General features: G+C 44.3%; 1 protein-coding gene across 4 annotated transcripts in view; it reads right to left on the bottom strand.

The window, feature by feature from the left end:
* Positions 1-23,492, bottom strand: part of PLD1 (phospholipase D1) — a 196,112-nt gene extending 172,620 nt beyond the window's left edge. For 2 of the 4 annotated variants that reach the window (XM_034662905.1, XM_034662912.1), the window contains exon 1: positions 23,372-23,492. The gene's annotated coding sequence lies outside the window, so the exon portion shown is untranslated. Of the gene's footprint in view, positions 1-8,473; positions 8,807-23,371 lie in introns of those variants that run through there. The other 2 variants (XM_034662889.1, XM_034662884.1) reach the window with 2 other exon arrangements.
* Positions 23,493-24,747: the final 1,255 nt, after the last annotated feature.

Below are 24,747 nucleotides of genomic sequence, written 5' to 3'. Positions count from 1 at the left end.
AAAGTTTACCCCAACTTAAATGCCCATCGTGAGGTTCTAGCAATTTATATACGTGCCCTGCCTGTGTAATAGCACCGTCCAACAGATACACAGTGTGACACAGAAATGTGAACCACGTTTGTCATGTTAAATTTTCTAGCAGTCACATTAAAAAGTAAAAGAAACTGAAAATAATTTAGTGACATTTTATTTAACTAAATTTATCCAAAAATGCTATGTAATTTCAACATGATTCATATAAAAATTATTAAAGAAATATGTTACATTTCTTTTGTACTCAATTTTTGAAATCCAATGTGCAGTTTACACTTAGAGCACATTTCAGTTTGGACTGGCCACATTTCCAGTGCTTCCTAGCCACACGTACCCATATCAAACTGGACAGCACAGGTCTAGAATGTCTTTAAGGACAGAGGCTGCTTCTTTCAGCCCTATATTCTCCACAGTGATTTAGGGGCCACAAGCATGCAAACTCAAGTGTGTAAAAGCACCAAGCTTCCACAAGCCTTGCAGCATAAATAGGGTTCAACAGCGGATGGCTCCCTTTCCTTTACATCCAACAGCGCTCAATAAATGCCCCTGGGATCGAACTTCCAAGGTAGAAACGGTGCTTCCCGATCAAGGCCATCAGGCTCCCTTTGCTCTGTACTCTCCAAGGACCCCTGTGACCTTAATGTGGTTTCGCACCACATCTTCCTAGTATAAGAATATTTTACTCACCAATAAACTATCCGAACTACATGGAAATAATAGCTTCTTAAATAAAATAGTAACCTGGTCTTCATCGGCCCCCAGTGAGTTTGATTTCTAGCAAATGTGTAGGGTTCACTGACCCCTGGCTGAATTCATGAAAGTGAATTTCTGAAGCTGCAAAGCTGAAGAAAAGATTCAGGAAGCTAGAACCATGGGGGAGCTGATCAGAACTGGCTGGGCAGACCGACCCGACCCTCCGTTCCTGCATCAGGGGTTAGTAAAACAACTGAGTGACCTACGCAGTTACTAGGGCCTTGAATGCTCAAGGAATGAGAATAGGGTAAACAAGTAAGAACCCTAAAAATAACCTAACATCATTAAATACTATTTAAGAATTCAAAAGGCATTTCAGAATCCCTTAGGCCTCCAAGCAACATTATAATCATAAATTTATATTGGATGGTACCATAAAGGCTCCTAATTTGAGCATTCATGTTGTTTGAGCTTCTGTGATGTTTGATTACATACTTAAAATGCAAATGAACAAGTCTATCATATATATACACATATATAACACATACATAATACAAATCTCAACTGGAGAAAATTTTGACTAGAATGGGTAACATGGGAATTGCCCTACCAATTCTGGTCTCTCACGCAAACGTTCTAGCCAAGCAAATATATCTTATAACACATGCACTGCCTTGTGGTTATGTCTCATGCTAATGAACTCCCTTTATTAATTAGTAGGTCATCATTGCTTTAAATCTTCTATTCTCTGTCCACCCATTCTTTGCTCCTTGGACATTCACCCAATGCATCCATGCAGTGTTCACTGAACAAATAGTTACAAGTGCACATCTCCAGCAGAATGCTAGGCACCCAACACACGACAGAGAATAAGAAAATGTGGTCTTGGTCCTGGGGAAGCTTACAGTTGAATTCTCACTGTTCATTCTGCTCTTCCACTGCCAGCCTCCCTTCAGGATGCCCAAGGCTGCAGGCCTGTGTGGAAGTACCCACTAACAGGAACCTGGATGGGGTTTTACTGACTCCATGCCATAAATCAGGCTGTCTGGTGAATTTCCTTCCTTAAAATATGGTCATCTGTGTTCAACACAGACTGACTTTCCAAATTAGTTATGTTGAAAGGGTCTATCTGCACTGAATATTTTTCCCCTTTTATCTTAAAATCAAATTACTTTCTGTTGGCGATTACTGCCGTTTGGGAATTTTTTTTTTCCTTTAAATAAATACCTGGGTGCCCCCAAGTGGCTGATGCCTCTTTCACACTGCAAGAACTGACTGTACAAAATGCAGCACCCTTGAAAAACCGCACAACCATAATATTAACCTAAGTGACAACGTTATAAATTTATGTACCAGGAAAGGAATCTAAAGTATATTTGCATATGTTATAATTTATTTGATGTCAACACGCCCAGAAAATTAAATTAAGGACTTTTTCCCTTTTTAATGTTCATGGTGTGGTATTCATGTTCGTGGTGTTTGATGTCCGTGGCGTGGTGTGTGTTAGAGGGGAGGAGTGGCGGCGGTTCCAGTATACGCAGGGGATATAGAGGCAGGGTGAGGGCAGATACCTCCCCTGAAGGAGCACATCACTGCGCCGGGATACTCATTTGGGAAAAGGGACTATCTTTTCCCTAATTATCTAATGGAATTCAGATAATACAAGAATTAACTTGGATTTTAAAAAAAAGAGAGAAAAAGACTTTTTTTAGAAAAACCATTATGACGGTCAGCCTGAAAAGCAAAAAATCCCTCTGTGCTTGTGAGTGCGTCTGCAGTTTCTCCTTGCGAGCACTGAAGGCAGGATATGTGCACCTGTAAACCGAGGAGACGGCTAATGGACAGCAACAGGGGTATCAGTTACCAACCGCCGAGAAACCAGGCCAGGTCCACAGGCGGACAAGGCCAGGGAGGTGGCAGGCATGGACTGTCCCTTCATGCCCAGCATTCCCAGAGCATGCATACAGCTGAGTTCATTCAGTTAGCACGTCCGTAAACCAAACAGCTTGCCTCTGGTTTTCTAACAGCCTGGCTCTCATTAACTCGCCAAATAAAAACCAAAACCAACAGACAAAAACAATGCAGCAACAAATAGAACAGAATAACAAACTTTTATTACACATTCTTTGAATTGTTCTAAAAAAACTTTTCACGTCCCCTGAACACCGAACCCAGAAAGTACTGCCAAAATGACGACGAAACTCAGTTCAGTCCTAGACAAAATAGCTTTGACACTTTTGCTGACCTGTGGTTCTCCACGTCTGCAAAAACATATCACTGCCGAAGACACTCGCGCTTGTTAGAATTCTGTTTATATACTTCAACTGCCAAGTCCGGTGATGTGTCTGCGCTTAAATTCTCTGTGGCCATTATAGGGGTTGGTTGGCCTCCGTTCCTAAGATGGCTTATTTGAATTTTATCTCTTCATTCCACGACCTACTGAATGCCTACTCTCTGCTAGGCACTCTGCTAGGCACTGAGGATTCAAAAAATGAGTAAAACATACACTGTCCCCAAAAAGCTGGCAAACCCATGGAGGAGGCTGCCTGTGTTGCCCAACAAAAAAGTCTACTGGGCACGAGCAGAGCTGTGCCTGAAAGGAGGGGACAGAAGTGGCTCAGAATACAGGGAAGATGGGTGGTCAGGGAAGACACCAGAAGGACAGAGGAGGCTTCCATATATAAGTGGACAAGGGACGAAGGGCATCTTATTCAAAGAGCCCTAAAGCTGCAGAGCACAGCGTATATGCCCTGCACGGAGACTCCTGGACTGGGGCAGAGAAAGAGACCAAGAGAGGTCGAGAGGATGTGTGCCTGAAGCCACGTGACAGCCACTTTGCGAAAGGTCTTGCTTCAGCCTAAATGTTTGTGTCCCCCCCAAAACTCCTATGTTGACATCAGAACCAGCAAAGGTAATGGAGGTAGATGTGGGAAACTTGGGGAGGTTCTTAAGTCACACGCCTTTTGCTAGATCCTTCACTCGTGCTTGCAACAAATCTTTATTAGCACTACGTGCCAGACACGGTACTAGACATGGTACTAGGGAGAGCGCAGCAAACCACCAAGACGTCTGCTCTAATGTTACCAGCAGTGGGGAGGGAGGCTTCAGTGACAGACATACAACCCAGAGCTCAGAAGACATAGCAGAGCAAGTGATGGAGCAGGCCTGGGCGCTCCTTCCGAGACATGCTCAGGGAAGGCCTCTCCGAGAGGTGATGTTTAAGAAGAGGATAGGAAGGAAGGGAGGACGCAGACCACACCGCAGTGGAAACCCTTCAATTCGTATCTCCCTAGCTGCAGCAACACTCACTGTGCTTCCCAGAATCTGGGTCCACTTCTTGGAAGACCTTAGTCACTTTGCTGCTATCTGCTGTTACCCCAACCCCTAGGAAGACCTGGGTTTCTCATGGAATGTTGAGATGTGTTCTCAAGACCTGTGGTCCCTTCCCTCCTGCAAATCCACAGTTATGGGATCCCCACACATGGGGTCTGCTAGTTCCAGCGCAGTGACTTTACCAATCCCTCCACCCACCTGACCACAAGGTTTCTGACAAAGTCTCATTGGACACTAGCTTGACACCGAGTCAAGTTCAATAAATATTTGTTGAACATACGAATGAAAGCCCTGATTTCGAAATACATCTGAGGGAATAATATACTTAAATTTGGTAGAAAATCCCATAACAAAGGCCTTATGTGTATTCTTTTCACAAAATTAAGCTCAACCATTTGCAACACCGCCCTTTCCAGAAGTCACCAACTTCTGTTTTCAAGTGAATTTAAATTGGATAACAGAACTAAGTTTTTCAAACTCTTCACTGTCTTAAGATATTCACATCTATATTTAATATAAAAGAATATAGCAGTTCTGGAATTAGTGGTGATTAACTCAAAGCTTTGTGAATATACTAAAAATCACTGACTTGCACACTCTAAAAAGGTGAACTCCATAGTGTGCCAATCATATTTCAATAGAGCCATTATTTTTAAAAAGAATATAGAGAACTCTTCCAATAAAAGATTAATGAGCATCTAGTCTCATCAGGGAAAACAAATTTGCAGCGCTACTAATTCTTCCTTTAGTTACAAAGCTATTTTTGGTTTGAATAAAGAATGAAAGGCACCATTCACATCTCTATATATAGAAGACAGAAAGGTACAGATGAGAAAAACGATTTGTGCAATTAAAAAATTGGACATCTTGCCAGAATAGTTTTGAAAACAAATTTTAAGTTCTGTTAACTTTGATAAGCTCACAAGGGCTGATGAGCCTCAAAGCCCTTTACTTGCTTAATGAAAATATTAAGAATAAAGTCTTAACCATCTATGATAAAGAGAGAGGGAAAACAAAGCAGAAAAATTAAAATGCGCAATACCAGGTTCTCATTAGCTACCAATGGTAGGTCAGTCCACCTTCCTCCAGAATATCAGAAATGAGGAAACACTGATTTGTTTTTACCCCAGCTCTCTCGAGATGACAGCTAAACCATGATATATGATGGCTTTGTCATGTGTCAACTTGGCTAGCCTAAACCACATGTCCCAGAACTACCTTTCTCGTATGTTTTCTGTACAGGTTGGCGGCAACGAATATTCTCTTTTGAGCACCAGGGGAAAGAAGGGAGGCAGCAGCCTGTTTCAACATACGCACACCTTTCCCCAGTTAGTCAATCAAATACCAATTTAGTGCCGCTGTGAAGGGGATTGGCAGATGTAATTTAGGCATGTCATCAGTTGAATTTAGTCAAAAGAAAGATTACGGGGGCGCCTGGGTGGCACAGCGGTTAAGCGTCTGCCTTCAGCTCAGGGCGTGATCCCGGCGTTATGGGATCGAGCCCCACATCAGGCTCTTCTGCTATGAGCCTGCTTCTTCCTCTCCCACTCCCCTGCTTGTGTTCCCTCTCTCGCTGGCTGTCTCTATCTCTGTCGAATAAATAAAAAATAAAATCTTTAAAAAAAAAATAAAAAAAAAGAAAGATTACGATACTGAATGGGACTGACGGAACTAGCCGAGAGCTCTTTAAAGAAAGGCTTAAACCCTCCCTGAATTCAGAGACTCCAGGCTTTAGCTCTTGTTCTTGAAGATCCAGTCTGCTCATGATAGACTCTTCTTGACCACCTGTATTTCAAAATCCTTATGGATTTCCAGCATGCTTTGCAAGCCCCATAACTGAGTAAGCCAATTCCTTATAACAAATCCCTTAATTCATATAACCTACTAGCTCTGCTTCTTTGGTCAACCCTGACTAGTTCATGATATTGGAGTTGTTACTATTGAGAAGATGGAGAAAGACCTCTTGGCATGGAATCATCCAGAAAGAAACTAAAGAATCTTACTCTTCCATGAGCTCTCCCTCAATCTCTTGCAATAATGACCAGGGGAACAGAAGATTGGGGGTGAATTAATTTTTCAAAAGATGAGATTTATAACAATTTAGAGGTGGAGTGAATTCAACACAATGCCGCAGCGAGGCCACGGTACTTCACCTCTGGCCAGTGTGATGTACGTAAGAGTGACAGAACTCTGATGCAGGTCCTTGGAAGACAGCAGGCCCTTCTTCCCCCTCTTCATCCTCTCCCTGCTCTGTAAATACAAGGTTTGGAGCTCCAGCAGCCATCTTGGACAAGCGCCACAACCAGGAAAGGGCAGACTGGAGAGCTGGTGAGAGCCACCACCAGCTGGGGGTGCCTGCAACCATCAGGCCAGTCACAACTGCCTGCCTGCAGACTGCTTTTTACAAGACAAGCAAAGCCACAGGCAGGGGTGGGGGGGGGGTCTCTGATGCTTGTAGCTAAACACAATACCTAACTGACCCAAGGAATTTTTTCTCTAGTTTTCCTATTCCCGTAGCAGTTGACTAACACATCCATGTTGACGCATTATAAGGAATATCTGTATTTAATCTCACTGCTATGTGCATGGGGACACACCAAGGGTTTAAGAGGATTAGAGCAGACAGACAGCTATCGTCGAAGTCCCTCTTTATTTCTCCTTGCTTCTATGCTTTGGCAAAAGGATACGAGAACGTTTTCACAGTCTGCAATAAATGTCTTCCCAAAGCCACTAACTTTAATTCCCATGGAGTAGAATTTCATATGGCAAGCCTGTGGTCACATCCAAATCCACTTATTCAACAGATTTGTGATGTAGAAAATTCACTCTACTATCCCTAGATAGGCTCTGTCTTTTCATGGTGGAGTCATCTAATTTCTCCCAAACCAACAACCCTTGAACATGTCTGGGGTTGATTTTTTGCTGAATGCAAACCACACAGACGGTAGTCTCAAAGCCTATAAATTCAGCTCAGTAGCACCGGGCTTTCCGGATGTTCACGAAAGAACCACCAAGGGTAGCACACACTTTTGGTGGTAACCTTGCCTGCAGGAGCTCTATTGTGTCACTCTATCATGGTGAAAAAGTGCCTGACCCACCAGGCAGCTGACAACTGTGAGAGAGAAAAAATATCAGGCCCGTGACCAAGGGAGAATATGAAGTGATTAATATGGAAAACACAGCAAGCAACATCAAACAGGAAAAAAGTTGACATTTCTCGTTAGCTTAAAGTAAGTTTGTTTACTCCTCACACAGACTATAAAAGGCCGGATCAAAGTATTGACATCGTGCAAAAGTGTCAGATGTCTTCCTGACCCTGGGTCATTTATGATAACTGCAGAGTCTCTGACTCCTTTATTTAGAGGGAGGAAAGGAGGCTAGTGTGCATAATCGTAACTCTGAAGAGATAAACTTGGGGAACTGTGAGCGTGAACACAATGGGCCAAACTGCTCCCAGCATGAACCACGACCATGGTGCCTCTGCTCCTTTGTGCCATTTCCTTCCGTTCAGAGTTCCCCGGACATTCCTCCCTGTCCGGTTCTCGGGCTCCTGGCCCCTGACACCATTCCTGAGCACTGCTGTTCCCTGGGGTTCTGAGCTCTGGCAAGTCTACCTGTCAATGTCTCTCATTCCACATCCTCACGGGAGGAGCGTCTCAGGCCCGGCCTCACCAGCTTTACAACTCGCAATGCCACCAATTCTCTCCTCTCTTTCTCCGAGTGCTTCCAACCCACTGAACTATTGTTCCACAGGCACCTGTCATCTAGTTCAAAACTGAACACGATCAAAATCTGCCTCGCCTCTCCATTCCATCCTCTTTCCCTTTCCCCCAGCCCAGCCACACACATGCGTCCCCCACCCCCCATATTCCACACCTCAGTTCCTGGCTCCACCACGCACCCAGGGGCCATGTCCACCCTTGCATCTACTCCCTTATTTTTCTACTCCGAGTTGTGGGGGCTGGGTGACCCGCAAATGAAATTCACCCACTCCGGGATCACGGGAGCTCCTGGCCTTCAGGCATTCATCTCCACCAGCTAATCTGCAAGGAGGGAAGGGGGCCTTCGGACAGAGAGACCTCTGTGACTTCCAGGGGCCAAATCAGCAGAGGGCAAGGGGCTGTTTCCTGGCCCAGCTTCACAGCAGCGGAGACTGTGGCAGTCAGCAGCTGCGGGAAGACATGGAGAAGGCTGTCTGCCCCCTCGCCTCTGTGAGTCATGGAAAAACCACCTGGCGACATTGGGCTCCTGGACACAAATGTATGCAAGGTGTCCGAGGTACACACCATTTCTTCTAGCACCTCGTCCCTCAGATTTGCAAACTTAGGAAAATAAAGCCGGGCACATGGCTTCCTTGGCATGGATCCCATTCTCCAGGAAGGCACCCACAGCTACGGTGGGGGCAGGGCCTCACCTTCAAATCCTTCTGGCCCACGGTCATCAACAAAGCAGCCAAAGCAGACGTTGCCAAGGACAGGGGCTCTGCAAGCACAGGTAAGATGCCTCTGACTCCAAGAGCACCTAGAAGAGACTTGTAGTAAAGGTCCTACATTCCACGTTTGAACGCAGACCAGTAAAAGTCTGCATTACCTCTATTAACCTGACTTCCTTTGAACCCTCATGCTGGCAGAGTCTGAAGACATTCCCCAAGTCTGTCTTCTACTTTTCACCCCTCCTGTGGCTCAGATACCTTTTCCCCACACCCTCTTTCAAAATATTTCTACAGACTGCTGCCAAAGTGATCTTCTAGAACTGTAACGCCAGGAGCGTGCTGGGCTGAGCACTGATTGCTAAGTTTTCAAAAATTTTATGACTCGTTTGTTAAACACACAATTATGAAAAATTAAATTACATAAACTTACAGTAAAATACATTTTATTAAACCCAAAGATAATAGGTACTCAAAATTCATCATTTCTTTAATACTATAATACATTTTACTAATATATATGTCCTTGAGGTAATTGAGGTCCATTTTGCCCATATGTGAAAATACTGTGAACTGTGCTGCTACTGGGCATCTACTCCCTATAACCTGAAGTTGGCTGCAGTGGGAGTCTCTCCACACGGAAACAGACAAGCCCTATAAATTATAGTTTGATTTTTGTTTTGTTGATTGTCTAGGCTTAAAAAACTGAGGGAGAAAATGTTGATAAACTATGTGGCGCTTGTAGTAAGTATATTGTGAATAAAATGAAAAGCTGAGGAAATAATTCTTCTAATACTATCCAATTCACAAAGATGCTTCATGAACAAGTGAAGTTCTGGGACACGGCTTCATTGTTTCACTTTGTTCTTACTCCATACTGTAACAAGAAAACATCAACCACCCTTTTTCATCAATTATAACCATAGGTTGGCTATAAACACAAACCTCAGCAAAAACCAACAGAAAGTTTTCAGAATCAATGAGCTATATGGACTTTACGATAAAGGAAATTGTATGTTTTATTATTTATTTGTAAATTGTGTGCTATACATCCTTCACATCAGGAAAATTTATAACTCACACACACACCCCTTATTTTTCTGGAGAGCTGGTTGTTAAACATTTACCAGCACACCACTGCAGAAACCTGACTAGGTGGTTCCTTTGTTTCAAATCCTTCCATAGCTCCCTATGTCCGCCACCTTTTATGCTCTGCTTCAAATCCTCTCAGACTCACCTCATATTCCCGCCATTGCAATGGCAGCCAGTCCTGAGAAGAATCCGGCCAGCTTCATATACGTGCAGCCTGACAGGGCCTCTCCAGCCCAGGCTGCCCTGATACTGCTTCATGAGGTGCCCTTGGGAACCCACCTGGCGGTCAGGCATACCCAATCTCCAAAAGTGGAGCTGCCTTCAATCAGTGGGAGACGAGTAACAGATTAAAGTTTCTCCCGTCACCTTCTCCAGGTGAGCTGTACTGAGAGACATTTCATAAGACCTCTCCTGAGAAGACCCCCTGGAATCAAGCAACCAGGTGCTCCCAGCAACAGCCAACTCAATAATGCCTGCTTCCCGGTGTGACTCTCCCTGGGCCTTCACTCCTGCTCCCAGATAGCACTCCCAATTAAACCACCTCACACAAGACTCTCCCATAGGATAGAGTCCATACTCCTTTTTTTTTTTTTTTAAAGATTTTATTCATTTATTTGACAGAGAGACAGCCAAGCGAGAGAGGGAACACAAGCAGGGGGAGTGGGAGAGGAAGAAGCAGGCTCCCAGCGGAGGAGCCTGATGTGTGGCTCGATCCCAGAACGCTGGGATCACGCCCTGAGCCGAAGGCAGACGCCCCAGAGTCCACACTCCTTATCTGAGCAGTAATGACCTTCTGAAACTGGACTCCAGCTAGCCTGTCACACCCTGGTCACACAGAATATGCATACTGTTTCCCATTCCCGATGCTTTGCTTTGCTCATCCCTGTTCCCTGCTTAGAATTCTAAGGGTGTGCAGAGAGGTAGAAAATTCTATAATTTACTACAGCCACAACCTTACAAAGGAGGAAATTGAGGCCCAGAGTAGAAAAATCTGGCCCAAGGGGCTCAATGGCTAATTTAAGACAGAACTGAAAGCTCTCCTGGTTTTTCTGAGCTTCTGCTTCTGATTCCTAAAGTGTCCATGAATATCTACGTTCTAGTCCTGAAAGTCTGCTCAATTAATTGTTTCCTCTTCCAACCTCTCAAAATACGTGGATTTCCATTTCCCCGTAAACTACGACTTTTTATTGCCTGAGCCATTTTGTCTCCCACTGAAGAAACAGATAGTAATTGACTTTTACTCAGTGGTTCAATCCAGTTCCTCCAACATTTGCTGGCCACTTTATACAGTCACTCATGATGAGTGCAGTGAGGAAGACAAAAATGAATGACACGTCCTTTACTTAAAAGGAGTTTATAATCCAGTGGATGAAAGGGAAGGTTGTGCAGGAATATATCAACATATGCTGTGATTGTTACAATGGGAGAACAAGCCAAAAAGATTTAAAATATCTACTCTAGTTATTCAGCATCTATACATAGAAACATATACGGAAAATGTCCACATGCATAGGACATAAAATAGGAGCAAGAACAAGTCAACATACTTAAGAAAACTGTAAGTTCAAAAAGAAGGCTATTTATGGATGTCAGTATTTTAAAGCCAATAATCATCCAGGATCAATCAACCAACAAATATATTAGTGCTTGTTACATACAGGCCATTTGCTTTTTATACAAATATATGCCACAGTGTTTCAGACAACCAGCAACCAAAACATTGATTACAATCAAACAAAATGAGACCTTTAAAAGCATCCGGTCCAGTGCCCTCCTAAGGAAACCAAGGTTCCACGTGTTTGTTTTCTTATCCAATCTATTTCCCCTGAGGGATTTGGCCACTCTCATGCTTCCCCAACAACTCAGACTTGAATCTTCAATCTCTCTTGATCTTTCCATCTCCCCCATCCCCAGGAGCCAATCAACTCCCACATCTGTGGCTTCTGTGCAGATCCATTCCATAACTGTATCCCTCCCACCTTCATGTTCTTCTTCAGCCCGTCCCTGCATGGAGATGGGGCTGCCCCAATAATTCCTGAAATCACCGTCTCTTCCCAAGCCATGCATCGCAGTGCCGGGGTTGCTCTTCTTAAGCATGGCTCTGATCATGCTGTTCCCTTGCTGCCAAAATCCAAACACCAAAAATACGTTTAGTTAAACTGCCCAGCTCTCTCATTCTCAATTCCATCTGTTTCTGGTTGTTCCTTCCCCCACACCAACACTCAGTTCACCTATGCTAGACTACCCCCCGCTCCCACACACATCCTGCACTCGCCCTCCCATCAAAAGATTGGGATGGTGGCATCCCCCAAAACGCCCTACCTGTCAAGGCTTTATCTGCCTGCCAAGATGCTGCTCGACCTCTCCCTCTTCCATCAGGGCTTCCTAGATCACCAGCTGTTCATTCACTTTTTGACCCACTTCTCCACACCCTGTTTCCCACTGCCCATTACTTATACTTATTTCACAGCATTTAATCTTTGGATTGTGGTTCCTGATGTGTCAGCTAAACCATTAGATCAGTGCTTCTCAAATCATGGTCCCCAAACCAGCCGCATCAGCACCATCTGGGAACTTGTTAGAAATGCAAATTTTCCGCCCAGCCCAGACCTACTGAATCAGAAACTCTAGGGTGAGGCCCAGCACTCCGCTCTGATGAGCCCTCCAGCGGATTCTGATGCTCAGTGGAGTGTGAGAACCACTGAACTAGACTGTAAATCCCCCGAGGGTAGTGACTAGGGCTAGTTTAATTCATTTCAGCTTCAGAGGCAGGGCCTGAAACAGACAAGAGTACTAGTGGAATTTCCGAAAATAAATTGCCCAGGGTCATACTAAGTCATTTGCCGAGATGAAACCAGAACTCAGGTTACCATGAATATCAGACCAGAGTTCTTTCCGGTATGACCACAGTCTCTAATTGTGAATATAGGCCATTTAAGTTCATGTATAAGCGCCTGTGTGTTGTAGAAAATGCACTTAAATTGTCTAAGAATGACAAATTGTGCAATTAACAAATCAGGTCATTTTCAGTCTGTAACTTCAAAAGGATGAATTAGCGGAGCTGGTCCAGGAGGCTTACTTGGAAACGTCCTGCTTGTGGAAAAGGAGATCCTGCAAGAACTGAAGAATAGTCAGCCACTAAAATTGGGCTCCTCAAGTCTCGCAAGACTATGAAAAAGTAAATTATGCTCACAGAATGGATTTCCAGGCAGACTCAGAAGGTTGTCTTTTTAAAGACAGACCATATTGTAGCTATCTTTCTCTTAAATGCATTTTTTTAAGTAAGCAGCTTTTGACCAAAACATCTGCAAATATCTTAATAATGTGAAAAAAGCTGGCATTTCCTGATGTAAATAAGTTTTTAAATTTCTCATTTATTTTGGGCCTCCTATTTAAAGTTGACTGAAGTTGGCTAAAGTTTCTGAGAGTTTATTCTTTTTCTCTCCCTCTTTAAAGGCTTCCTACTCCTTAAGTGTTGTTCTTCCTTATGTATTGTGATGGCTGTCATGTGAGCCATCACATGGGAAAACCCGTTTTCCATTTTTTCATGACTCATTTGTAAAACGATAGATAAATGGAAGTATCACTGATCCCTTACAATGTGAAACCTAAAGAAACTTTAAAAGGAAGGAAAAAGTGCTCAGGCTACGGAGCCCAAATAACGCTCACCCATACATGAGTAAGATGGTCGGTCCTTCTGTTGTGTAATCAGCCACAGCAGGAAAGATAAGATCAAACGGGACAGGTCAAATGCTGTGGGAGGCATTGCAAAACTCAATGGCCAGAGTGTGCTCAGTAAATTACGACCCCTTAAACATCCTCCACTAACGTAATTCTAAACTCATTTCTGCAGCATTAAGCAGTGCATCTACATTTTGAAGAAAACCAAGCCTCTGTTTTGGGAAACAAGGTTTCCCAAGCCTACCCTCTGAGGAGAAGAGGCTCCAGGGTGGCTGGAGAGCCCAGAGGCTAATCCAGGGCCTGAAGACTCTCAGTGGAGGGGGGCACCATCCTCCCTGCCCAGGGGCTGTGATGCCTGCCTTGCACATCAGCTCTGGGGGCTGTGGTGAAGAGATTCCCAGGGCTCAAGAAGCCAAGCCTTATCTGAAGCGATGCCTCTCCATCCTTGCCCCACACCCAGCTTGGTTTATGTGCTACGACAAAGAAAAAAATTATATTCACTTCTGGTCATTCCTGCTCATTGAATATATGGTCATTTTAATTATAGACAAATTTCATAGCCTCCCTATGTCCTTGGCCCTAGGATAATAGCCGTGTAAGGAAATGTTTACTGCATAGAAGTCATCAGATTAAAGGTCTATGACTTAGTGAATAAACAAATTAAATTGAGAAAAAAATCCTGGGGGAATCAGAAGGTAGACAAGTTTGATGAGAAAGAACGAGAATTGAATGTCTGATCTGGTTATGTTAAAATAATTCTAATTACAGTCAATTAAGTGAGGTGCTTATCCTTTATGCTTAACTTGTGCTTAATTATCATGCAATACAATAATGACTCCTCAACATGTTCTAAATTAATACCGTTATTCTTTATTGGATTGCAATAGTAAGCCCCTCATGCCTGTCTAGCCAGATGTCAATTTCCAGCTCTGGATACTGTTGGGAAGTGATTCATAGACCCGATGGCCACTTACGGGGTCAGCCATGCTGGGATGGGCCTCACACTCCCTGTGGAAGGACTGAGTCCTCAGTGGGGCATCAGAGCACTAGGGCTCCATGCTCCATGGGTAACCCACTGCACACTAAGCCTCTAACCAATACCGGACTCAGAGCGTCTCTCTGGCTCAAATGGCCAGGTCATCTGGTCTCCACATATAATTGCCCACAACTTGGATTTTAAAATAGGAGAACTTACCTGAGACTAAAACCACACCACTTCCTAAAGTAGTTCTGTGTGTGAACTGACACAGAAACAAGAATGCGTAAAAGCACTGAATTTTAGAACAAAATTAATAAAATACAAAAATCTAGAACACTAAAAGAAGTAAAGGGAATGAAATATTTTTAGGATGCTATAATCAGCCTGCTGTGGCTGATTATACAACAGAAGGACCGTCTTACTCATGTCTGGGTGAGCGTTATTTGGGCTCCGTAGCCTGAGCACTTTTTCCTTCCTTTTAAAGCTTCTTTAGGTTTCACATTTTAAGGGATCAGTGATACTTCCATTTATCTATCGTTTTATTTTATAAAATAAAATATTTATTTTAAACCAGGTCAATAGGCAGGTGAGGACATGTTAGACTTTTAGATACTTCAAAAACGGGTGAGATATAAGTTTACATAGTCTCTTTAACTTTATTCTTTAATAGAGAAAAATACTGCACACCAGAGATCTGTCTTAGAAAACAGAAGGCGTGCAAGACTGGCATGGGGTCTCTTGTAACAAGTCTACCATTCTCTCAGCAGTAAGTATGCTGAGCAGCATTTTCACAGTTTCTATTTAAGGAAAATCTCAAGAAAAAAAGACAGGAAGGCCAAAAATTACTCCTAAACCCCTGTATGTTATTTCACTTCCTAAGGAGATTTTAAAAGACAGATCCCTACAGGGGCACCTGGGTGGCTCAGTGGGTTAAGCACCTGACTCTTGGTTTCAGCTCAGGTCATGATCTCAGAGTCCTGAGATCCAGCCCTGGGTCAGGCTCCGTGCTCAGCAGGGAGTCTGCTGGAGATTGTCTCTCTACCTCTCCCTCTGCCCCTCCCTCTGCTTATGTTCTCTAAATAAATAAATAAAATCCTTAAAAGACAGATGACTACAAATCTCCCTAGAGTTGATCTCAGCAATAATTTAAAATACTGAGTGCAAACTCAGTATACAATAGGGGAAAAGATGCCTTTTGACCTCTACTCCTCCAAAAAAACCACTGAAATACTTATATTTTAACTTTACTCCTGCAAACAATAAAGAAAAATCTAAGTGATAATCTGCTCTTTATTGCTCCAAATAAATGCATAAATAGGATATTTAAAGGGGATAAAAGGGGTAAAGAGTTTTAAAAAAATAATTTTCTAACATTTTTAAATAACAGGATTTTATTTGTTTGAATAAAATTCCTAAAAAGCCAAATATAAGTAAATAACACAGTATTGGATTATATAATCGAAAGTATAAGATAACTATCCATGTGTCCGCACTGATATAAATAAGTAATTGAATAACTAAATAAACATATAGGGATGAAAAGATAAATCTCCCATGCAGAAACAATCTAAATAATTTATGGAGCCACTACTCTCTCTGGGAGGTAGAGCATAACTTCGCATCTCAATAGTGTGGGCTGCACGCAGTGACTTCTTTCCAAAGGGTTCAGTACTGAAAAGGGGAAAATACATAACTTGGCTATGGAGAACCCTAACAAACACGACCTCAGCCAAGTGATCAAAATCACCATCAACAAAAACACATCACGTTGATAATGCGTGCCCTTGATACAGTGTGATGAGAATGGTATTTTACCGCTGTGGTTCTCCTCTCAAAACCCATAACCCCAGTCTAATCAGGAGAAAAGCATCATAAAAGTTATGCCTGAGGGACATTCGACAAAATACCAGTACCCCTTTGAATAGTCAAGGTCAATGAAAACGTGGAAAAGTCTAAGAAACAATCACAGGCAAGAGAAGCCCAAGCAGGTAGGACTACTAAAAGGAGGGAATAGTATCGTGGATGGGGTACTGGAGTAGAAGAAGGACACTAGGCAAAAGCTAAGAAAATCTGAATAAAGTATGGACTTTAGTTAATAATGCGTTAATATTGGTTCATTAATTCTAACAAATGTACCACCCCAATGTAAGATGTTAATAACAGAGGAATCCATAGCTTACCCATGTACACTATCTTTGCAACTTTTCTGTAAACCTAAAAAGCTTATTGGCGCACCTGGGGGACTCAGTTGGTTAAGCGGCTGCCTTCAGCTCAGGTCATGATCTGGAGGCCCTGGGATAGAGCCCTGCATCAGGCTCCCTGCTCAGCAGGGAGTCTGCTTCTCCCTCTGCTCCTCCCCCCCACCACCACCACTTGTGTTCCCTTTCTCTCATTCACTCTCTTAAATAAACAAATAATCTTTTAAAAAAAAATAAATAAAAAGCTTATTTTTAAAAAGGCAAATATACAAAATTACGGTTTTTTAATGAGATGCTGTTGGGGAAAGTGGGGTTTAAAGAAGTTCCAGACCTCTGCTCTCTGCATTCCCACCCCAGCCCAGTTCCAATCCTAGCCTGCCCCTGAAACATGGAGCAGTTTGAAAACCTCGATCTTGAAACCCTGGGACCTGTTGTCATTACTAAATGCCAGCCCAGTCCAGGTGGTGGGACAGGCCTCGGCTGTACCATTCGGTCCTGCCTTCAGCCGAACGCAAGCCCCGGCAGGCAGAACCACATCTTACCTGCACGAGCACATGCTGAGCACAATGCTGGCATCAAAGCACTCTGCGTGGTAAACTCTCCAACACCAGCATGAGCAGGGACCGCCGCAAACACACGGTGCCGGCTTTCGCTGTAGGCCCTATCAGCCTTCTTGGCAACAGATGTGCAAAAATCACCTCACTGTCGGTCAAGCCTGTTCAGTGTCTTCTGGTGAGATGGGACAGGGCAAATGTCTCCAACACACATTTCTGGCCTCTTGGTGTCCTAAGAGTGATGCACATGCCCCAGTTCCCCTTGCCCTGCCAAAACTGCCCCTCCTAGTACTCAAAAGAAGGGGAGGGGGGACAGGAGTTTCCCAAAATTGATCAGGTTTACTTGACATTACTTGCATACTTAATTGATCCATTCTGTCACAGATTATTCACCCACAAGACAGATGGGGGCAGCTGAATCACATCCTTATAAGCTCTCTGAAAATGAAAGGTGACGTTCACAAAGAAAGCTACAGATTTTACTTCCCACTAGTCAACAGTGACCTTTGTTCCAAACGGCAGTGACATTCCACAATGAATCATTGCCATGAACGTGATAACATCTGCGGGGTTAGAAAAGAAAAAATCGGAGAGTAGCTGAACCATTTGGGAAACCAGTATTCACACTAATATACACTCATACAGCAGTTTGGAGAGGCATTTGCTTAATAAGTGGTTAATGAGCACCTACTATGGGCCAGGCAAGTCCCTGCTGTCACAGAGCTTACGTTCTTACGCAGAAAACTCCATATTCAAGAAAACAAGACTGGAAGAAGAATTCAGATAGGGGTAAGTGTTGGGATGAAAATACCCCATAATAATGGGCTAGGAGGGAATCGGTAGGTAAAGCAATGCAGACTGAGTAGGGAAGCAGATCTCATGGTCAGGGAAAGCCTTTCTAGGGAGGTAACATTTGAACTTTTTCTCATGGACCTAAAAGTTAAAAGGACACAGCCATGCAGGGACTTAGGACAAGGGTGTTCCAGACAGAGGGAACAGTGCCATACAAAGGCCCTATGGTGGAATCCAACTTAGTGTGTTCCAGAAACAGAACCCTTTTGACACACCCCAAGAAATGGGCAGTGGCAGTTAAGAAAGGTGAAAACAGAGGCAGTGCCTTCACATCTGCTCCTAGCAGCCCTGGGCTTCCAGAACTGAGGGGCAGCTGGTGCTGCCAGGTGGTGGTCAGGGAGGGAAGACTGGAGGACGCAGCTGGCTTGCTGTCCCCATCTACGAATTGTCAAGAACAGCTCTCCTTTGGGTATCTTACGTAGTGGGATTTCACAGAATAGTTCGTTTAGAAAAGTGGTTCTTAGGGGTGGGGGTGGAGAATGGTACCCATAATTTTTTTTAAAGAGTGAAAATTGCTGGTCCAGGTTATTGACAGACAATCTATACTTCCATACATGATGCCTGCGGATATGTATTACTCACACCCTTATGAAGATAATGATGCCAGCAATGCCCGTCTCCCATATAATGTGAAGCTAAAGAACGTGATGGGAAGGGTGTTTTTCTGACATCGCATAAGCTAGTTCACTCTTACTCTGTTCTTCTTCATGCTAAATACATTTTACAAACACACCTCTATACATACACTCATTGGTAAAGAGCAACGAATCATCCTTCTCCTTTAAATACTATGCTTCCTCTATTACATGCCATGTTTCACTTACAGACTAAGAAAAATCAAATTCTCTAGCTAATGTCAAAACATATACCCTAAAAGTATAATGATCAAAGGCATACCGTTCATTCTCTCTAGTAATAACCAGATTTGCAGCCAGGGGTCTTTCTACTACTTCTCATCACTGGGGTCTCATGAAATCCCACTCTCATTCAAGATTTCCTCCCAGGCAAAATTCATTTCTCCCTTAGCCATACTCCCATAGGGCCACGTCTCCAGGTCTACTCTAGCAGCCATTCTAGTTTGCTTGGTTATTTGTGGATGTCACTCTTACACAACTGGGACAGGGACAGGAGGGCAGTGTGTGAAAGAGGGGACCTAACATTTCCTGTGCCATTTCTATGTTCCAGGCTCTATGCTAAACACTTTCTAGGCATTGTTTCCTGCAGTCGTCACAACAGTCCTGTGAGACAGGTACAACTTTGGTCCCTGTTTTACAGATGGCGAAACTAAAGCATAGAGAATTTTGAAGTTACTTGTCTTATACCACATGGTGCTAGAGTCCTCTGGATCTGAATCCAAGCTCTCTGGCCCAAGGCTGAGGCCCACAGTCATTATTTCTCCCAGTGGGGATTTTGTGGAGCCCAGCTGCGCCATACAAGCCTCGCGGACCTGCTTTGCTTAGTCAGTGCCCCATCACCCTGCATTTCCAGCCACAAGAGTAGCAGCTTGGTGTTGGGATTGAGGCGATGTAAGGGTGGGAGTTAGAGTCTTTGCTCCATGTTCCTGGTTTTGAAATATTTACCATTTACATATCCCAACAGGTGGGTTTTTCCTTAGGATAATAGGATTCTGGCTAGATTTCCCCTCTCCCCTTTCTGTTTTGTGGTGATGGTGGTGGTTCTTTTTGTCACAATCATGTTAGTATCACAAATATACTTCATCTCCAAATCCCGTACCCTTACCTTGGCTTCTGTTTTTATTCCAAAGTGGGAACAATGGTGAGATTTTTTTTTAAACAATGTCAGATTTCACCTTCAGTTTGTTATTTTTCCTCCTCTTAGACCTTTTTATCAAATTTTGAAAAAAATCACTGTTGAATAGTGAATTTCGATTTTCCTGTTCTTAATAGAAAGTTTGTCAGTTTATGCCCTTAGACACATCTCTCTCTCTCTCTCAACAAAAGGACCAACCAAATAAAGTTATTTTTATTTCCATGTTGCTTTTGGCTGATTTTCTTTTGTGCGTCAGAGGTTTTCAAAAGGTTCCCAACTCTAGGTCCAAAAAGATCAAAAAATGATTGAGCCCAGAATAAAGTATTCCCTTCATGCAGATGGAAGTCCAGTGCCACAAGCATCACCAACAACTGGGGAAGGAATCTGGGATCTGGAGCCCTAAGCAGCAAGCCTTGCCGTGGCCCACAGGTGGCCATAAGCTTCTGTTCTGTGCACCCCTGACATCACCCAGGACTTAATTTAGCAGATGAGCTCCAGGATGGTCAAAATGATTATTAAAATACTGAAGCATTTCCCCCCTGATTGACAAATACTTCCCCCTCCAAAAAAAACAAAAAAACAAAAAACACCACACACCCTGGCCTTTCCAGACCTTCCCAGGATCCCTAGCTCAACCTCCTGAATCAGGAGGTAAGGCTTAGTTAGTCCAGTAGAAGGTTTCCAAGACCCTGCTCTGGAAATACTGGACATAACCAAACTCCCCCTTAATTTCCTCTTCTGAAAAATAAGGGAGTTGAACTGATTTCCTGATTGCAGTTATGTCAAATTATCTCTTCCTAAGGACAGGACATCACAACCTGAAAAAAGTTTGTTAGGAGGCTGGAATCTCGGGTTATACTGTACTGGTGATACAGCCGTGCCCAGATTCTGGGTACAGGCTGCTGGAGATGGAGCCCCAGCTCTGCCATATGCTAGCTATATGATCTCTCTGTGCTTCCAGTCACCTCGTCTTTTAAACGGAGGTGATATTATTACCTATTTCCCAGGGTTATTTTGAGGATTAAGTGTGTTCAGGTCTGTAAAATGCATAAAAATAGTGCCTGGCACATAGAAAGTGCTATATAAATGTTGGTTAAATAAACCAATCATTTTCTTCTGTCCCTGCAATGCTTGTATAATAAATTCAAAAATTAAGAAAATTTCACAACAGAAAGAAAAAAAAAACAACAACCCTGTGACACTATGAAACACTTACATAACATACACTGCTGTTGAATGACCCAGCACGAAACATCTGGGACCCAGACTTTACATTGCACTGTGAATTTAGGGAAACCACCATACTGGAATGCATTCCCACTGCAGCAAAAGATATGATTTGTACAACTCCTTTTCTAATCAGAAAAGTCACAGGCTTATGGGAAATTTAGGTTACAAGTTTCTCATTTTCACTCTGCAACATTTATCCACAGCCCAGCTGGAGAATACATTTTATTGTGTGGTGCTAACACTTAAAGGATTGTAAACATACAACCAGGCCTGGCACAGGGACAACTGTCTCCGGAACACAATGACTCAGACCAACTGTGAGTTTAAAGAGCCCTATCTCATCCTGAGTCCGCAACAACGTTTAGTAAACACCTGGAGTGCAGAAGAAATCGCTACACCCCAAAGCTAGCTTGGTCAAAACTGCTTCTAGCTACTAAAAAGCTACCCTGATCTGAGCTCAAGCATCATTTAGATGCATGCTACGGCACAGCTAAAGGAGACAAAAGTATTTCAATGTTAGATACATGCTACTGCACAGATCAAGAAGACAAAAGTACTTCCATGTTCTATGAGATATTAAGGGGAGGAAACTATCAACAATAACTCCCTCCTGGATTCCTCCCTCTCTGTCGCTAAACTTCACAATACTTTTATATGCAAATTTAAATACCTCACCAGCTTATCCTTACATAGTAACGTCGCAGATCTTTCTTGATGGAGATAAGACTGACTAAACACAAACTGGCTGTGGCTTTTCACCTTTCCTCTTTAAAAGTGCATTTCTGCAAAGCTACGAGAAGGAACTCAAACTCTGCTTCATGAGAAAGCTAAAGCCTGAAGCACAATCATTGTCATCAAAATGTTCTGAAAACCCTGTAGGAAAGACAAACAGTGTTCTGTGGATGGACAGTGGAGATGGAAGCACAGCAATGAGAAAGCGCTTAATGGACTGAACCGTAAGCTTACAAATGGTTAACGTGGCAAATTTTATGTGTTGTATTTACCACAAAAAAAATAAAATAAAAAACTCTGTAAGAATTAAAGGTAAATGAATTTCATAATAAATTTTCATTAAGAACCCACACTTGGTCATCAGACAACTTTCCAGGAGCAGGGTCTCCCACTACCCAGTTTTAAGTGAATCGACAAACCTAAATGAGCTTTATACAGCACTTATCAGTGTGATTAATAAATACTCTGACATCAGTGACAAACATGGTAAAGACACATCTTCCTCAAATCCTTAACTAGTCCTGCTTTTTATATGGATTGTGAGTTATACTGGATCCTGGAAAGACACACTGGGAGCTACACAATTAGTTGAAAAGTCCCCAAACATCATTTAAAGGCTGTGGACAAACTCAAGCTAAAAGCTGGTGTACAAATTCACTTGTATGTACCTTACAAAACATTTAATACTGAAAGATCTTTATTCAAATAGGCAATGTGTAAATGTGGTGTCTGTTAACAGTTCAAGCTGTAGATTCTTTTCAGTCTTTATGCTTTCATTACACCAACATTAATTAGCCCTTTTAACGCACCACTAAGGTCTCTGGGTACCTACTCTCAAAAGCTCTCAAAAGGCCCACAAGGCGTTATCTCAACTGCAATTGGCAGACGTGCCACAAAAAGTTAGTGGAACTCTCCATTTTGGGGAAAGACCTAGGGATAATCAAACCAGAACCCTGTGGTCCTTAAGCATCTACTTGCGTCTAGTACTTCCCGGAGTAAAGGCGGCAATAAACCGGGACTTGGAGAAGCAGCAAATATAGGCGTGGCGGTAGCTCTGGACTGACTGTACAAGGGCAGTTCTGAAGGGCGTCACACGATCCTATTCAATGCTTGGAGCACCCCGCTCCTGGATCTGAGACTTAGGTTTCAAACACCTCAAGCTGGAGAAAGAAAAACAAGCCCTTTCACACACACCCCGCTCCTGGCCCCGTGCCCTTGCCTCACCCCAGCGTCATCCCCTCGTGGGCGCACAGAACAGCTGCGTGCCCACACGCCCAGGACAGTGCATCTGGCACGCTGGGCGCCAAGCCCTGGAGCGCAGCACTTCCTGGTTGGTCCGGGATGCTGGTCCCCTAGTGCCGCCATCCCCCTCACCCCACAGCGCACGCGAACCCCCGGCGCGCGAGAGGACCCGGGGGCAGCAGCCCCCCTGCACAGGCGAGGCCCGACGTGCACCCTGAGGGCACGCCCCCGATCTCCCCCGGAGCCCGCGCGGCTCTGCGCCCCAGGCAGCTCCAGCCCCGGCAAAAGCGCGCGCCGAAGTTGGTCTGCGTCGACCCTGCGAGAACTGGGCCCGAAGGCGCGCACAGGAGGCCCACAGGCCGCCGAGGAGGCTGGTCCCGCGGGGCCGCCCGGCGCTGGCACCCGCCGCCGTCGCCTCTGCCAAGGTCCCGTCCGAGCTGGGCGGGGAGCGGCCAGCTGCCCGGGGCCGGCAGGAGGAGGGACGGAAGGCGAGCGCCGCGGAAACCAGACGCCCGCGGGAGCCTGGCGCGCCCGGTGGCGGCGCGGCTCCTACCTGTAGGACGAAGGCGGCCGCGGGCGCCTGCGCGGTGACGGCGGATTCTCCTGGCTCCGGTGCAGCTGGCACAGCTGGAGGCGCGGGAGGAGGGGCGGGGGGAGGGCCTGAAGGGGGCCCGCGCTGCGCCGCCGCCCGGAACTCGAGGCCCGGATTCGCCCCGGCCTGGCAGGGGTGGGGCGAGGCGGTGCCGGGTCCGGGTGCGTCGCGGCGCAGGCTGACCGTCCCCGCGGGGCAGGAGGGTTTCGCGGGCCGGGCCTCTCTGCTCGGTCCCGTTTCTTGTTGTCTCTTCCCCCAGAGTTTAGTGACTCAACCGCACCAACCTACGGAATGTTCACGAGCATTATTGTTATTATCCTCAGGCACTCTTAAGCCCCCAAGGGCCCAGGCACCGTTCCAGGAGCTTTGCCTGTGTTCCCGTACCCTCGTCTACTGCAGCCGGTAGCCACAAGTGGCCCACTTTGCAGGTGGGGAAACACGGGTCGAAAAGGTGAGATAACTTGCTTCAGGTGACACGGTTAAGAAGTAGGAGCCTTGATGACGTCCCTTATAAGCCTTCTTCCAACTTCCTAAACTGGTGTTACTGCTAATTTATAGGGAAGGAAACTGAGGCCCAGAAAAGTGAAGTCACCAGCGTAAGATCACACAATTTAGAGACTACTGGAATTTGTGCCTTGATGTCTTTAAAACTCGAGCTAATTCAGAACTCGCAGCATAAAATAGTAAGTCGGGAGTGAAACATGGAAAATTCCCGTTCTGCCCATGGAACCGTACAAATACAGCAATTTTTATGTTTTTAGTCCACCTAGAATAAAGTCTTAAGAGAAAGAGAACCTGTTATCTTGTGGTTTGACTAGCAGGCCTTTTGGAATATAGTTTTGAATATAGGCCTGCTCCAGCCTCATTACACAATATTACATTCGGCCAAGGCCAAAGGAAGCAATCCCTCCACATACACCAAACTGTTAATAATGATGGCCACTTTAAAGCACTTAGTGGATATTGCACAGCTGAGACTGGCTGAGTTACATAATGTCTTACTGCAAACATGGAACTACATGAATTGAAAAATAGACTATTCCAGTCCGGGGAAAGGAAGGGGGGTGAAACTGCAGTCTGGAACTCTTTTTCCTGTAACCTATAAGTTGCTCATCCCTCCCAAGACTACATTTTTTTCTCTTGAGCACATCTTTTCCTAATGATAGTAGAGTCACACAGCCGTCACTCTTTCCTTGTTGACAGAAATGATTGATGTCTTTTAAATCCTAGGATACTGACAGATTTTTACAATTAAACACATGGCCCTCTGAGCAAACAGAGTATTGCCTAAGAAGAGTTTGGCCAGTGTAAGGCAGGCATGTTACTGACAGGCTGAA

This window comes from Ailuropoda melanoleuca, chromosome 1 (assembly GCF_002007445.2).
Source record: "Ailuropoda melanoleuca isolate Jingjing chromosome 1, ASM200744v2, whole genome shotgun sequence".
NCBI classification, from domain to species: Eukaryota; Metazoa; Chordata; class Mammalia; order Carnivora; family Ursidae; genus Ailuropoda; species Ailuropoda melanoleuca.
This window is presented reverse-complemented; position numbering and strand designations above follow the sequence as displayed.